This window comes from Callorhinus ursinus, unplaced genomic scaffold, assembly GCF_003265705.2.
Source record: "Callorhinus ursinus isolate GAN/ISIS: 27379988/994484 unplaced genomic scaffold, GSC_fseal_2.0 scaffold42, whole genome shotgun sequence".
Classification (NCBI taxonomy): Eukaryota; Metazoa; Chordata; class Mammalia; order Carnivora; family Otariidae; genus Callorhinus; species Callorhinus ursinus.
The window spans coordinates 5,168,551-5,185,916 of record NW_027397104.1 but is presented as its reverse complement, the minus strand read 5'-3'; positions in this window follow the sequence as shown (position 1 = coordinate 5,185,916).

Here is a 17,366-nt window from a genome sequence, read left to right as displayed (position 1 = left end):
TGCATTCCTAGAGATGTATCAACTACCAAAATTGAACCAGGAAGAAATAGAAAACCTGAACAGACCTATAAGCACTAAGGAAATTGAAGCAGTCATCAAAAATCTCCCAAGAAACAAAAGCCCAGGGCCAGATGGCTTCCCAGGGGAATTCTATCAGACATTTAAAGAAGAATTAATACCTATTCTCCTGAAACTGTTCCAAAAAATAGAAATGGAAGGAAAACTTCCGAACTCATTTTATGAGGCCACCATTACCTTGATCCCAAAACCAGACAAAGACCCCATCAAAAAGAAGAATTACAGACCAATATCTTTGATGAACATGGATGCAAACATTCTCACCGAAATACTAGCCAATAGGATCCAACAGTACATTAAAAGGATTATTAACCACGACCAAGTGGGATTTATCCCTGGGCTGCAAGGCTGGTTCAACATCCGCAAATCAATCAACATGATACAATACATTAACAAAAGAAAGAACAAGAATCATATGATCCTCTCAATAGATGCGGAAAAAGCATTTGACAAGTACAGCATCCTTTCTTGATCAAAACTCTTCAGAGTATAGGGTTAGAGGGGACATACCTCAATATCATAAAAGCCATCTATGAAAAACCTACAGTGAATATCATTCTCAATGGGGAAAGGTTGAGAGCTTTTCCCCTAAGGTCGGGAATGCCACACGGATGTCCACTCTCACCACTGCTATTCAACATAGTATTAGAAGTCCTAGCCACCGCAATCACACAACAAAAAGAAATCAAAGGCATCCAAATCAGCAAAGAGGACGTCAAATTCTCACTCTTTGCAGATGATATGATACTGTATGTGGAAAACCCAAAAGACTCCACCCCAAAACTGCTAGAACTCATACAGGAATTCAGTAAAGTAGCAGGATATAAAATCAATGCACAGAAATCAGTGGCAATCCTATACACCAACAACAAGACAGAAGAGAGACAAATCAAGGAGTCGATCCCATTTACAATTGCACCCAAAACCATAAGATACCTAGGAATAAATTTAACCAAAGAGGCAAAGGATCTGTACTCAGAAAACTATAAAATACTCATGAAACAAATTGAAGAAGACACAAAGACATGGAAAAACGTTTCATGCTCATGGATTGGGAGAACCAACATTGTGAAGATCTCAATGCTACCTAGAGCAATCTACACATTCAATGCAATCCCCATCAAAATACCATCCACTTTTTTCAAAGAAATGGAACAAATAATCCTAAAATTTGCATGGAACCAGAAAAGACCCCGAATAGCCAGAGGAATGTTGAAAAAGAAAAGCAAAGCTGGCGGCATCACAATTCCGGACTTCCAGCTCTATTACAAAGCTGTCATCATCAAGACAGTATGGTACTGGCACAAAAACAGACACATAGATCAGTGAAACAGAATCGAGAGCCCGAAATGGACCCTCAACTCTATGGTCAACTTATCTTTGACAAAGCAGGAAAGAATGTCCAATGGAAAAAACACAGTCTCTTCAACAAATGGTGTTGGGAAAATTGGACAGCCACATGCAGAAGAATGAAACTGGACCATTCCCTTACACCACACACAAAAATAGACTCCAAATGGTTGACAGACCTAAACATGAGACAGGAGTCCATCAAAATCCTAAAGGAGAACACAGGTAACAACCTCTTTGACCTCAGCCGCAGCAACTTCTTCCTAGAAACATCGCCAAAGGCAGGGGAAGCCAGGGCAAAAATGAACTCTTGGGATTTCATCAAGATAAAAAGCTTTTGCACAGCAAAAGAAACAGTCCACAAAACCAAAAGACAACTGACAGAATGGGAGAAAATATTTGCAAATGACATAACAGATAAAGGGCTAGTATCCAAAATCTATAAAGAACTTATCAAACTGAACACCCAAAGAACAAATAATCCAATCAAGAAATGGGCAGAAGACATGAACAGACATTTTTCCAAAGAAGACATCCAAATGGCCAACAGGCACATGAAAAAGTGCTCAACATCGCTCGGCATCAGGGAAATCCAAATCCAAACCTCAATGAGATACCACCTCACACCCGTCAGAATGGCTAAAATTAACAAGTCAGGGAACGACAGATGTTGGCGGGGATGCGGAGAAAGGGGAACCCTCCTACACTGTTGGTGGGAATGCAAGCTCGTGCAATCCCTCTGGGAAACAGTATGGAGGTTCCTCAAACACTTGAAATTAGAGCTACCATTCGATCCAGCATTTGCACTACTGGGTATTTATAACAAAGATACCAATCTAGGGACCCGAAGGGGTACGTGTACCCCAATGTTTATAGCAGCAATGTTCACAATAGCCAAACTGTGGAAAGAGCCAAGATGTCCATCGACAGATGAATGCATAAAGAAGAGGTGGTATATATACACGATGGAATATTATGCAGCCATCAAAAGGAATGAGATCTTGCCATTTGCAACCACATGGATGGAACTGGAGGGTGTTATGCTTAGTGAAATAAGTCAATCAGAGAAAAACATGTATTATATGACCTCACTGATATGAGGAATTCTTAATCTCAGGAAACAAACTGAGGGTTGCTGGAGTGGTGGGGGGTGGGAGGGATGGGGTGGCTGGGTGATAGACATTGGGAAGGGTATGTGCTACGGTGAGCGCTGTGAATTGTGCAAGACTGTTGAATCACAGATTTGTACTTCTGAAACAAATAACGCAGCATATTTTAAGAAAAAAGAAAAAGAAGAAGATAACAGGAGAGGAAGAATGAAAGGGAGTAAGTCAGAGGGGGAGACGAACCATGAGAGATGAACGACTCTGCAAAACAAACTGAGGTTTCTAGAGGGGAGGAGGTTAGGGGGATGGGTTAGCCTGGTGATGGGTATTAAAGAGGGCACATTCTGCATGGAGCACTGGGTGTTATGAACAAACAATGAATCATGGAACACTACATCAAAAAAAAAAAGATAAAAAATAAAAAATAAATAAAAAAATAAATCTAAAACATTTTCACTCCTTTTAGATAAATCAGAAGTCCCGGTCTCTTAACCCCTGTGTTAGAGAAAAATTCAATGGGATCTTTTGTATCTCTAATGATATAAAAGGTTTTCTCAGGTGAGTAGTCATTTGTGATACTCTCTTGCTCAAGAAAACATCCCTTTTTGATTGATGGTGCCCTTGTGACATTGGGCAGAAGAGTAGACTAACTTTGATTGATGAAAGAGAAGAAACTGTACTATATAAGAATGTGATACAGAGGAGAACCTGTGATTATTGATTCCTGTTATATAATTTTCTTTTTCGAGCCTGCTAAAATTCCTATAAATATATATCCCAGGAAAAAAAGATTTGTGTCTACACTTATATAGAAATATTAGTATCCTTTGAAATCAAAACAAACTCTCTAAAATAAATACATTGGATCTACTTTCATTGTTAGCTGCTCTTAGAAAAAATCTGTATCTCATCTTCAATAGACCAGATATTATATGCACAATACAATCAAATATATGCCCCCCAAATTAATATTCATAAGAAACTTGTATTTCCCTCGCTTAGGTTTCAAAGACTTAACAAATTTATTGATTCCTAGGAAACAAACAAATGTCAACAATAGAAATACACGGATAAACTGGGAAATACATAAATAGACTCATAATAAATGCATTCTTGGGTATTACTAATTTAGTAAAATGTCATACTCTTAACTGAATCTGGGATATTAATATTGTATATTAGAAATCATTACATTTAAGAAATCCCCTTAGAGGGATGCCTGGCTGGCTCAGTCAGTATAGCAAGTGACTCTTGATCTTGGTGTTGTGAATTTGAGCTCCATGTTGGATGTAGAAATTATTTAAAATAAAATCTTTTTTAAAAAAAGAGAGAGAAATCCCCTTAGAGATAACAGTGCAGTGTCTTTTAATCCATTATTTTACAAATTTATATAATCACAGATTTGACTCCTCTGCACTGTACCATACTATTATACACACACACACACGTATAGCACCCCACAGACTAGGAATTGCATATTATACTAATGATATCCTAGAGCTAGTGTCAATCAGAAACTGTTCTGTGTGACACTGCCCTTACTGAAGGTCATAGGATTCTGGAAATAGTTAACTATGGAGAATCAATGTCAAAGGGGGTAAAATTTCTATTTCAGTTATGCTACCTAATTTTTGAGAAGCATAAAGAAACATTTGGATCAATTCATTTAGATAAATAAGCAGAATTCACTCAACTTAAAATAAAGGTACAGAGCAGAGGTTCAACTAAAATTTGGGAGCCTGCCCAGAATCCTTTCATTTGCAACATATTTAAAAATCCTAGTACTTGCATATGCATCCAGTAACTTCCTTAATTAACTATTTATTGATTCATTTAGCAAACATTAACTGATCACCTTTTGTGTGTCAGGTAATCTGTAAAATGGTCTCTATGCAGACAGTACTTGGCATTAAGGATCTCACTGTTAGTGGCAGTTTCATTCTTTCAGGAATGATGAAATTGAGAGAGTTGGAGCTCTTAATTGCAATGAACACTTTATTTTATCTATCATCTATCTATCATCTATTATCTATCTATCTATCTATCTATCTATCTATCTATCTATCTATTGTATACTTACACACAATGTTACACTAGGTTCAGGTATACGACACAGTGATTCAACTTCTCTATTCATTATGCTATGCTCACCACAAGAGTAGCTATCATCTTTCACCATACAATACTATTCTATTATCATTGACTATGGAAATGGATGCTTTAAATGTAGCAGTTTATTGGGGCTCCTGGGTGGCTCACTCGTTAAGCATCTGCCTTCAGCTCAGGTCATGATCTCGGGGTCCTGGGATCGAGCCCCGCTTCGGGCTCCCTGCTCCGTGGGAAACCTGCTTCTCCCTGTCCCACTCCCCCTGCTTGTGTTCCTGCTCTCACTATCTCTCTCTCTCTCTGTGTCAAATAAATAAATAATCTAAAAAAAAGATTTAAATGTAGCAGTTTATTGATAATAATAGGCAGAAGGCTAGTTTTCAGAAATGATACTATATTACAAATAAAGTCTTAAAACTAATGCTTAGTTAATTCCTTATAATCACTACTATGAATTCCCAAGAAGGATTAACATTTAAGAATATATAGCAATGGTCTAAGTGACAACAGGATAATATATTGAAACATCTACTCACTTTCTTTTCCCAATTTTAAAATACTATAGCATAAAAAACATGTTCTATATAGCTATCTCATTAGATTAATTATATTGAAAGTCATAAGGAAAGCTCTACTTTATTATCTATGTATTAGAATAGTTATCATTTATTGCATTCTCCCTTATTTATTATTTAATATTTATTAATACTATTAAATCTGACAGCAGTAATGAGAAGTAGGTGTTAATACTTTTGCCACTTAATATGAGAGGAAATTAAAGTAAGGTTCACTAACCTGCTCTAGCTTCTCTTACTCTATAAGTAGGGGAGCCAGTATTCCAATATTGGCAGTCTGATTGCACTGACCATGTCTTAATATTTTCACTGTTTTGTACAGATGTATAAGTATACATATTTATGCATATTTACATAGTATTTTGTACATTTAAGTGTTATTTATCCATCTACATATGTGTGTGTGTGTGTGTGTGTTGTTTTTGTTTTTGCTCTTGGTTAAGAGGCAATAATAAGTCGAATAGCATATCATAAGAGCCTGCAAGTCAAGTTCGATAAAAAAATTAATAAAACATCTTTGAATATATTTTAAATCAAAGCAATAAGAAAACCTACTAAATAGAAGACAATGGGAGGAGACAAACCATGAGAGACTATGGACTCTGAGAAACAAACTGAGGGTTCTAGAGGGGAGGGGGTGGGGGATGAGTTAGCCTGGTGATGGGTATTAAAGAGGGCACGTACTGCATGGAGCACTGGGTGTTATACACAAACAATGAATCATGGAACACTACATCAAAAACTAATGATGTAATATATGGTGGTTAACATAACATAATAAAATAAAATTTAAAGAAAAGGAAAGAAAAAAAAAAGAAGACAAGAGGAATCTGAATACAGATCTTAAAGGAAATTTACTTCTCCTTGCAATGAAAAAACAAAAACAGCATCACATTCACTTAGATTCCACATCTTTATGTTTTGATATGATATGTATAGTTTTTCAGAAATATCAATGGTATTGATGTTTACTTGACTTCTTATGATTAATTTCTTAACTTTTCCTTTTGGACTATAAATCACTTTTAAAAATAAAATCTTAAAAAAAATAAAAATTATCCTAAGTTGAATCATCTTCCAAATGTTAAGCCTTACTAATATTGTCTGTCTAAATCTCATAAGACTATAAATAGACCATCTTTATTCATACCTTCCCAATGTGATAAAAGGAGAAGGCAGCATGTGGTTTAAGAAGTATACTGAGTTTGAAAACAGCCTGAATATTGACCACGCTAATGAATACAAATTAGCATATATTCTGATACTTTCCAATACTGAAATCAATATGAAAGTGGTTCTCATTAAAATATATATCATTTTAATTCCATCTATTTTTATAAAATACCTCAATTATATTTAGTTTAAATGATTTAATCTTAGGTAAGCTTTATCTTTTAAGTCTAAAGCTTTTAGGATTGGAAAGTAATTTGATACCATCCAATCCTTTTAAGGTTTGAAGATTTTTACTTTAACTTTTAAAATGTTGTTATGATTTATGCATTACTGCATCTTTCCAAAGGTTAAAAGCAAGGTACAACCATACATGGTACCAAGAGAACAGCCCACATTTCCTGCTTTTATCCCATCTTCAGAATAGATTGTCTCATTCATTTCAATGGAATTTAATTATATTTCTCTAATTCCTTGAATATTTTTATTAAACCAAGAAGTTCATAAGTTAACAGTTCCATTTTATCTTACTGCTTTTACATTTTAAGAATATAATGGCAACAAGGAATAGAAATTTCTACTAATTAACACATTTCTTCCATCCAATCCTATTTTAAATCAGTACATAGGCTAGCATTTCAATGCTAAATATGATGTGCTTTGCTTTCACATACTCTGTTTTCTCAGGAAACCCAAAATTTTGTGATAGGGATGACAATAATCATTCATTTTTATATTCTTTGCTTCCAATTCAGTTTCACTGTAGTTTGGAAATTTTCATCAACTCTGCCAAGTTATTTATATTCTAATTTGACATATTACATAGTCCCTTTTGAATCATTATTATGGTCTCTGTGGTAGTGTCATCTTAATTTTTTAAAGTATATATTTTATATATTTTGATCACTTTATATATTTTAATCACTACTGACCTGTCTAATCCATGAAATTCTATATGCTCATAATTTTTAATGAATAATCATTTCTGCTTCTATGAGTCCACCTTTCAAACAATGGCACAACATATGATGCCAGGCTTTACAACACTCATCAACTGATGTTCTGGGTCTAAAAGAGATTAGAGCCAAATCTTTATCAAGTATATTAATTCATTTTCAACAGCAAAATTGAAACAGAGTATAAAGAAGGAAAAAACTACACATGAAGCACAAAAGTGTTTGAAATCTTTTTTTGGAAAAAAGAAAGGGGGGATCCTGGGTGGCTCAGTCAGTGAAGCAACTGCCTTCGGCTTAGGTCATGATCCCAGGATCCTGGAATCAAGTCCCGCATCAGGCTCCCTGTTTGTTCTTCTGTCTGCCCCTCCCCTTCACTCATGCTTGCTTTCCCCCTTGCTCTCAAATAAATAAAATCATTTAAAAGAAAAAAGACAAAGTGGTTAAAAACAGAGAAAAATTAGAGAAAAAAATATGATCTCTTATTGTACCAGGCTCCTTTTTATTCCCTCATATAGAACAATCAACTTTGCTTCTGGTAATTCTTTTAATTCTCACCTTAGATGCCATTTTCTCTGAAAAGCTTCCCTTTATTTCCAATATTAAGTTGTTTCCTTATTCCATGTTCTTGAATTTCAAACTTCTTTATCAGATTATGGAATGTTATATTTATCTTTTTTTTTTGCCTATATGACCACTCTGTAGACAAACTATATGAGAGAAATCAGACACTATTTTTTTCTCTGTTCTATACCTGTTTATCCTCCAAAAATTGTATAACATATGGATAAACGGACAGATGGGTGGACACTCATACAGACAAGTGAACTGAGGCCTGTATACCTTCTCTGTCTCCTTTTACCTTCTAAGGAATCAGTATCTTAGGAAGCAATAGGCTCTCTCTAGATATTTACATCTGGTCACTATCTCTTCCTATTACATAACATTCTTCCCTCTATTTCCATTATAAGTAGACATACTTAGAAAAGGATACTTTGGACATGCTAACATCTTCCATAAAACTAATCTGACTGTGAAGGTTCTAGATGCTTTTATTCAAACTTCTCCCTATGCAATAGGGGCCAAAACCATACTCATTTCAGAAAGCAAAATATAATAAATGATAAATACTTTACATCTAGCTTCTGTCAGCTAACTTTTGTTTATAAATAAGTTATGTCAATTTGTATATTGAAAATAATGAAAATAGGAATAATAGCAATTACCCAATTTAAAATAAACTATATGAAATGTTTTATATACATATTAACCCTCACTAGCTTCTCTTTGAGAAATATTTATTCTCATTGCAAATCTAATAAATCCATTCTAGCTTATTCATTCTTAAGAGAACATAATTAAATTTATCTAGAACTATAAAAGAAAATGAAGAGACAAATCTTCAAACATATGTTCCCTTGTACAACTATGTATACATAATTCCAAGGATTCTATGTGAATATTTTTAATACTTTTATTCAAGATTAAGGTTCTTCTTAAATGTTTGTTTCAAGATTTCTTATAAGAACTAATTTTGTCTGAAGATCTCTGTGATTCACCCAGCCAACCCATCCGTCTCAACCCCCACCACTCCAGCAACCCTCAGTTTGTTTCCTGAGATTAAGAATTCCTCATTAAAAAAAAAGAAGAAGAAGAAGATAGCAGGAAGGGAAAAATGAAGGGGGGGGAAACAGAGGGGGAGAGGATTGGACTATGAGACTATAGACTCTGAAAGACTATGGACTCTGAGAAACAACTGAGGGTTCTAGAGGGAAGGGGAGTGGGGGGATGGGTTAGCCAGTGATGGGTATTAAAGAGGGCATGCACTGAATGGAGCACTGGGTGTTATACGCAAACAATATGGAACACTACATCAAAAACTAATGATGTAATGTATGGTGATTAACATAACATAATAAAATAAAATTAAAAAAAAAAGATCCCTAGGGCGCCTGGGTGGCTCAGTCATTAAGCGCCTGCCTTCGCCTCAGGTCATAATCCCAGGGTCCTGGGATTGAGCCCCACATCGGGCTCCCTGCTCAGCGGGAGGACTGCTTCTCCCTCTCCCACTCCCCCTGCTTGTGTTCCCTCTCTCTTGCTGTGTCTCTCTGTATCAAATAAATAAATAAAATCTTTAAAAAAGAAAAAAAAAGATCTCTAACTGTAGGCACTGAAAGTTTATCATACTAAGTCCAAAGTTGTTCTTTTAAATTTCTGAAGAAAACATATCTATGAAGGAATACAATCCTAAAGGAATGTATCTCATGAGAGGGAGAGTCAAGAATTCTATGAAAAGGGAATTTAATGAGGTCTCCAAAGAGATTATGATAATTCTTATAAGGCTTAAAGAGAAATATATTGGTACATGAAAGTGAGATAAATGCTAACGCAAATAAGTATATTTTCAATTAGAGTGTACAAATTCAGAAATACAATTAACGTGATATCAGTCAGCAAAATTATTTTGGTATGCTTTTCTTTAGTAATAACAGTCTACATAAGGAATTCTGTGTGTGCATGTGTGTGAATATGTGCATGGTATTGATGAAGACCAAGAAGAAGGGAGAATTCCAAGACATCAAGAAAGAAACTGCACCTTTCCTAGTCATCACGTTACTGCTATTTTTTTTATTATGTTATGTTAATCACCATACACTATATCATTAGTTTTGATGTAGTATTCCATATTCATTGTTTGCATATAACACCCAGTGCTCCATGCAGTATGTGCCCTCTTTAATACCCATCACCAGGCTAACCCATCCCCCCACCGCCCTCCCCTCTAGAAACCTCAGTTTGTTTCTCAGTCCTTAGTCTCTCATGGTTCATCTGCCCCTCCGATATCCCTCCCTTCATTCTTCTCTTCCTACTATCTTCTTTTTTATTTTTTAACGTATAATGTATTATTTATTTCAGAGGTACAGGTCTGTGATTCAACAGTCTTACACAATTCACAGCACTCACCATAGAACGTACCCTCCCCAATGTCTATCACCCAGCCACCCCATCCCTCCCAACCCCCACCACACCAGCAACCCTCAGTTTGATTCTTGAGATTAAGAATTCCTCATATCAGTGAGGTCATATGATACATGTCTTTCTCTTATTGACTTATTTCGCTAAGCAAAATACCCTCCAGGTCCATCCAAGTCGTTGCAAATGGCAAGATTTCATTCCTTTTCATGGCTACATAATATTTTATTGTATATACATACCAGTACTTCTTTATCCATTCATCTGTCGATGGACATCATGTCTCCTTCCATAGTTTGGCTAATGTGGACACTGCTGCCATAAACATCAGGGTGCACGTACCCCTTCAGATCCCTACATTTGTATCTTCGGGGTAAATACCCAGTAGTGCAATGGCTGGGTCATATGGTAGCTCTATTTTCAACTTTTTGAGGAACCTCCATACTGTTTTCCAGAGTGGCTACACCAGCTTGCACTCCCACCAACAGTGTAGGAGGGTTCCCCTTTCTCTGAATTCCCACCAACATCTGTTGTTTCCTGACTTGTTAATTTTAGCCATCCTGACTGGTATGAGGTGGTATCTCATTGAGGTTTTGATTTGGATTTCCCTGATGCCAAGTGATGTTGACCACTTTTTCATGTATCTGTTGGCCATTTGGAAGTATTCTTTGGAAAAGTGTCTGTTCATGTCTTCTGCCCATTTCTTGATTAGATCATTTGTTCTTTGGGTGTTGAGTTTGATAAGTTCTTTATATATTTTGGATACTAGCCCTTTATCTGATCTGTCATTTGCAAATATCTTCTCCCATTCTGTCGGTTGTCTTTTGGTTTTGTAGACTGTTTCTTTTGCTGTGCAAAAGATTTTTATCTTGATGAAATCCCAATAGTTCATTTTTGCCCTTGCTTCCCTTGCCTTTGGAGATGTTTCTAGGAAGAAGTTGCTGTGGCTGAGGATGAAAAGGTTGCTGCCTGTGTTCTCCTCTAGGATTTTCAGTGACTCCTATCTCACATTTAGGCCTTTCAACCACTTTGAGTCTAATTTTGTGTGTGGTGTAAAAAACAGTCCAGTTTCATTCTTCTGCATGTGGCTGTCCAATTTTCCCAACACCATTTGTTGAAGAGACTGTCTTTTTTCCATTGGACATTCTTTCCTGCTTTGTCAAAGATTAGTTGACCATAGAGTTGAGGGTCCATTTCTGGGCTCTCTATTCCGTTCCATTGATCTATGTGTCTGTTTTTGTGCCAGTACCATACTGTCTTGATGATGACAGCTTTTTAATAGAGCTGGAAGTCCGGAATTGTGATGCCGCCAGCTTTGCTTTACTTTTTCAACATTCCTCTGGCTATTCGGGGTCTTTTCTGGTTCCATGCAAATTTTAGGATTATTTGTTCCATTTCTTTGAAAAAAGTGGATGGTATTTTGATGGGGATTGCATTGAATGTGTAGACTGCTCTAGGTAGCATTGACATCTTCCAATATTTGTTCTTCCAATCTATGAGCATGGAACGTTTTTCCATTTCTTTTGTCTTCTTCAATTTCTTTCCTGAGTATTTTATAGTTTTCTGAGTACAGATCCTTTGCCTCTTTGGTTAGATATATTCCTAGGTATCTTATGGTTTTGGGTGCAATTGTAAATGGGATCAACTCCTTAATTTGTCTCTCTTCTGTCTTGTTGTTGGTGTATAGGAATGCCACTGATTTCTGTGCATTGATTTTATATCCTGCCACTTTACTGAATTTCTGTATGAGTTCTAGCAGTTTAGGGATTTTTCACATAAAGTATCATATCATCTAAAGAGTGAGAGTTTGTGTTTTCCTTGGTGATTCAGATACCTTTGATTTCTTTTTGTTGTGTGATTGCTGTGGCTAGGACTTCTAATACTATGTTGAATAGCAGTGGTGAGAGTGGACATCCCTGCTGTGTTCCTGACCTTAGGGAGAAAGCTCACAGTTTTTCCCCATTGAGAATTATATTCACTATGGGTTTTTCATAGATGGCTTTTATGATCTTGAGGTATGTACCCTCTATGCCTATACTCTGAAGAGTTTTGATCAAGAAAGGATGCTGCACTTAGTTAAATGCTTTTTCTGCATCTATTGAGAGAATCATATATTTCTTGTTCCTTCATGGATTTATGTATTGTATCACATTGATTGATTTGCGGATGTTGAACCAACCTTGCAGCCCACGGATAAATCCCACTTGGTTGTGGTGAATAATCCTTTTAATGGACTGTTGGATCTTTTTGGCTAGTATTTTGGTGAGAATTTTTGCATCCATGTTCATAAGGGATATTGGTCTGTAATTCTCCTTTTTGATGGGTCTTTGTCTGGTTTGGGGATCAAGGTAATGGTGGCCTCATAAAACGAGTTTGGAAGTTTTTAGGTATTAATTCTTCTTTAAATGTCTGATAGAATTCCCCTGGGAAGCCATCTGGCCCTGGGCTTTTGTTTGTTGGCAGATATTTGATGACTGCTTCAATTTCCTTAGTGGTTATAGGTCTGTTCAGGTTTTCTATTTCTTCCTGGTTCAATTTTGGTAGTTGATACATCTCTAGGAATGCACCCATTTCTTCCAGGTTTTCTAATTTGCTGGCATAGAGTTGCTCATAATATGTTCTTATAATTGTTTGTATTTCTTTGGTGTTGGTTGTGATCTCTCCTCTTTCATTCATGATTTTGTTGATTTGGGTCCTTTCTCTTTTCTTTTCGATAAGTCTGGCCAGGGGTTTGTCAATCTTGTTAATTCTTTCGAAGAACCAGCTACTAGTTTCATTGATCTGTTCTACCATTTTTTTGGTTTCTATTTCATTGACTTCTGCTCTGGTCTTTATTATTTCTCTTCTCCTGCTGGGTTTACGCTTTATTTGCTGTTCTTTCTCCAGCTCCTTTAGGTGTAGGGTTAGGTTGTGGATTTGAGACCTTTCTTGTTTCTTGAGAAAGACTTGTATCGCTATATACTTTCCTCTTAGGACTGCCTTTGCTGCATCCCAATGATTTTGAACAGTTGTGCTTTCATTTTCATTTGTTTCCATGCATTTTTTAATTCTTCTTTAATTTCCTGGTTGTCCCATTCATTCTTTAGTAGGATGCTCTTTAGCTTCCATGTATTTTAGTTCTTTCCGACTTTCCTCTTGTGATTGAGTTCTAGTTTCAAAGCATTGTGGTCTGAAAATATGCAGGGAATAATCCCAATCTTTTGGTACCGATTGAGACCTGATTTGTGACCTAGGATGTGATCTATTCTGGAGAATGTTCCATGGGCACTAGAGAAGAATGTGTATTCTGTTGCTTTGGGATGGAATGTTCTGGATATATCTATGAAGTCCATTTGAGCCAGTGTGTCATATAAAGTCCTTATTTCCTTATTGATATTTTGCTTAGATGATCTGTCCATTTCAATGAGGGGGGTGTTAAAGTCCCCCACTACTATTGTATTGTTGTTGATGTGTTTCTTTGCTTCTGTTACTAATTGCCTTATATAATTGGCTGCTCCCATGTTAGGGGCATAGATATTTACAATTGTTAGATCTTCTTGTTGGATAGACCTTTTAAGTAGGATATAGTGTCCTTCCTCATCTCTTACAACAGTCTTTGGTTTAAAATCTAATTTGTCTGATATAAGGATTGCCACCCCAGCTTTCTTTTGGTGTCCATTAGCATGGTCAATGGTTTTCCACCCCCTCACTTTCAATCTGGGGGTGTCTTTGCGTCTAAAATGAGTCTCTTGCCGACAGCATAATGATGGGTCTTGTTTTTTTATCCAATCTGATAGCCTGTGTCTTTTGATTGGGGCATTTAGCCCATTTACATTCAGGGTAACTATTGAAAGATATGAATTTAGTGCCATTGTATGGTCTGTAAGGTGACCGTTAATGTATATTGTCTGTGTTCCTTTCTGGTCTATGTTATTTTTAGGCTCTCTCTTTTTTAGAGGACCCCTTTCAATATTTTTTGGAGGGCTGGTTTTGTGTTTGCAAATTCCTTTAGTTTTTGTTTGTCCTGGAAGCTTTTTATCTCTCCTTCTATTTTCAATGACAGCCTAGCCGGATATAGTATTCTTGGCTGTATATTTTTCTCGTTTAATGCTCTGAATATATCATGCCAGTCCTTTCTGGCCTGCCAGGTCTCTGTGGATAATCTGTTGCCAATCTAATGTTTCTACCATTGTAGGTTACTGATCTCTTGTCCTGAGCTGCTTTCAGGATTTTCTCTTTGTCTCTGTGACTCATAAGTTTTACTATTAGATGTCAGTGTGTTGACCTATTTTTATTGATTTTTAGGGGCGTTCTCTGTGTCTCCTGGATTTTAATGCCTGTTTCCTTCCCCAAATTAGGTAAGTTCTCTGCTATAATTTGCTCCAATATACCTTCTGCCTCTCTCTCTCTTTCTTCTTCTGGGATCCCAATTATTCTAATATTATTTTGTGTTATGGTATCACTTATCTCTTGAATTCTGCCCTCGTGATCCAGTAGTTGTTTATCTCTCTTTTTCTCAGCTTCTTTGTTTGCCATCATTTTGTTTTCTATATCACTAATTTTCTCTTCTGCCTCATTTATCCTAGGAGTTAGAGCCTCCACTTTTGATTGCACCTCATTAATAGCCTTTTTGATTTTGACTCTGTTAGATTTTAGTTCTTTTATTTCTCCAGAAAGCGTTTTTCTAATATCTTCCATGCTTTTTTCAAGCCCAGCTAGTATCTTTAAAATCATGATTCTGAACTCTAGTTCCAACATCTTACTAATGTCCGTATTGATTAGGTCCCTGGCAGTCAATACTGCCTCTTGTTCTTTTTTTTCAGGTGATTTTTTCCATCTTATCATTTTGTCCAGAGAATAGTTGAATGAGAGAACAAAATGCTAACTGTTAACAACATCCCCAGAAAATATACACTAAACAAATCAGAAGAGACTCGGACATGCTGCGGCGGCGGCGGGTGTGGTTATTTTTCCTATTTATAAACAGTTTAATGCATTTTGATTAAATTGACTGGTTATTCAACTGAATTGGGAAGTCATTTTAATCCAAATTGTTGAAAGGTTGTTACCTTTCCATAACTTTTGACAAAGTTATGGTAAATTCTATCATAATGTTTGCTTTTCCAATGCAGAGAGATTATATGCATAAGTAGATAGATTGACACAGATATAGATATTTATTTCCAAATATGTTTATACATACACTATACTGTTAGTTTATCCCTGTTGCCTATAATGTAAGCCGAAGGTGAATAAATGACAGGGACAGAATGACATCAGGTCAAGGAGAACTTAGGTGACTTTGCTGAAAGTTTACAGTATTCAGAATCAGAATAGCAATCTAAGAATATGTTTTGTCCAGGTTATTTTGTTTTGATCTCTCAATATTCCTCTTGTTATCATGCCATGGTGTCAAGGAAATAAAAACAAAAAACATACTACCTTTATCCACCCTATACTGAAAGTATTATTTTATTTGGTTATAACCATATTTTAATAATAATGGAAGATGTTCTCCTTAATGTGCCCCTGCTTCCATCTGTCACCTTTTTTTGATAGTTTTATAGTTATTCATTGCTTCTTTCATTCATTGAATGGACTTTTCAAGAAATTGCTTATTAAGACAAAGAGTTATCCATAGTCACTTTTCAATTCACTGTAACTGGATTTTCATTAAATACTCTCATCAATGTCACCAATCAAGACTTGGAGGAAGGAGCAGAGTAAGACAGTCACAGACTGTCAGGTGGTGTCTCTCCAGTCAAGAGAACCACTCCTTCCACTTGTCCCCTTAAGTAACAGGAAATGATCGTTAATAATGGCCCCACTTACCCTGATCATAAACCTGGGATACCTCTTCTGTTATCCTGCACATTGCCTATGTCTTTTAAAATTACTACTTTATTAAATTCTTTTCAAATTACCAAATTTGTGTTTGCCCCTTGCTGCCTTCAGGATCCTGACTGACAATCCATTTCTTTTTGAAACATCTCCTCTCATCTGCTCTAGTAGTACCGACTCCCACTTTCCTTTCTATAATCATGGTTCATGGAACTCATCCTTTTCCATACCCTGGCCCTTGCATTTTAGTGTTTTCTAGATGCCCCTCCTTATATTTCTTTCTATAATTCTCTATTCATTCACTGTCCTGCTATTTAAATCACCATCTATTTTCAAATAAATTACTTAAATCTTTCTTCAGCTTGGTTGTCACACTTGAACTTCTGGCCCAACGTGCATATTAAATGACTCCTCCTATGTGTTCTGAAACTGACCACACCATCTCCCACCTCACACATACATTTATTTCTGAATTCACTAAATTATATTCCATCTACCAAGTTGGTCAAATTAAGAAACTGAGATATCATTTGCTAATCCTTCTAATTCCCTACCTTGCCTCATGAAATTCTATCAATTCTTCTCTTAATATCCCTTCAGTATTATCTCTTCATTGTACTTTCATTATTATTAACATAGCTCAAGCACAAATGATACTTCCAGTACCTTTGCTATTAAAACCTACTATGGTGTTTGTTCTATGCCTCAGGGTTTCACTCAGGCTAACACCTGAGGTCTTATCTCTAAATATTGATCTTTAGTAAATGACCCATTCTGACTCCCACCTATGTGTTCAGCTTCAGTGAAGCCACCATTCTCTATAGAAAGCTGCCCCTTGCCCTCCCATCCTTAGTTACATGCTTAAATGTGGTTCTATAGACATTCTAAAGATATATATTCATATGTCTACTAACACATTTGCCATGGTGGTTGATAAATATCTGTTCATTAGTCTTTGAAACCAAGGATATTGACATATGTATCTTTATTAACTGAGATAGCACCTGCAATGGTGTAAGTATGCATTCTAATAACTATTACATGAAAAAAGAAAAAAAATACATAAACCCCACTCTAAAATAACTTACTTTGGTAAGTGTGCAGATACATTATAATTTCTGTAAGTTTGGCTAACTTCACCAAAGTTAGCAGATTGCTCCTGCAGGTGCTATAATGCCCCAAGATGAAGTATTCCATACCATATGGACTGGTTTTTAAACATGAAATTCAAAATA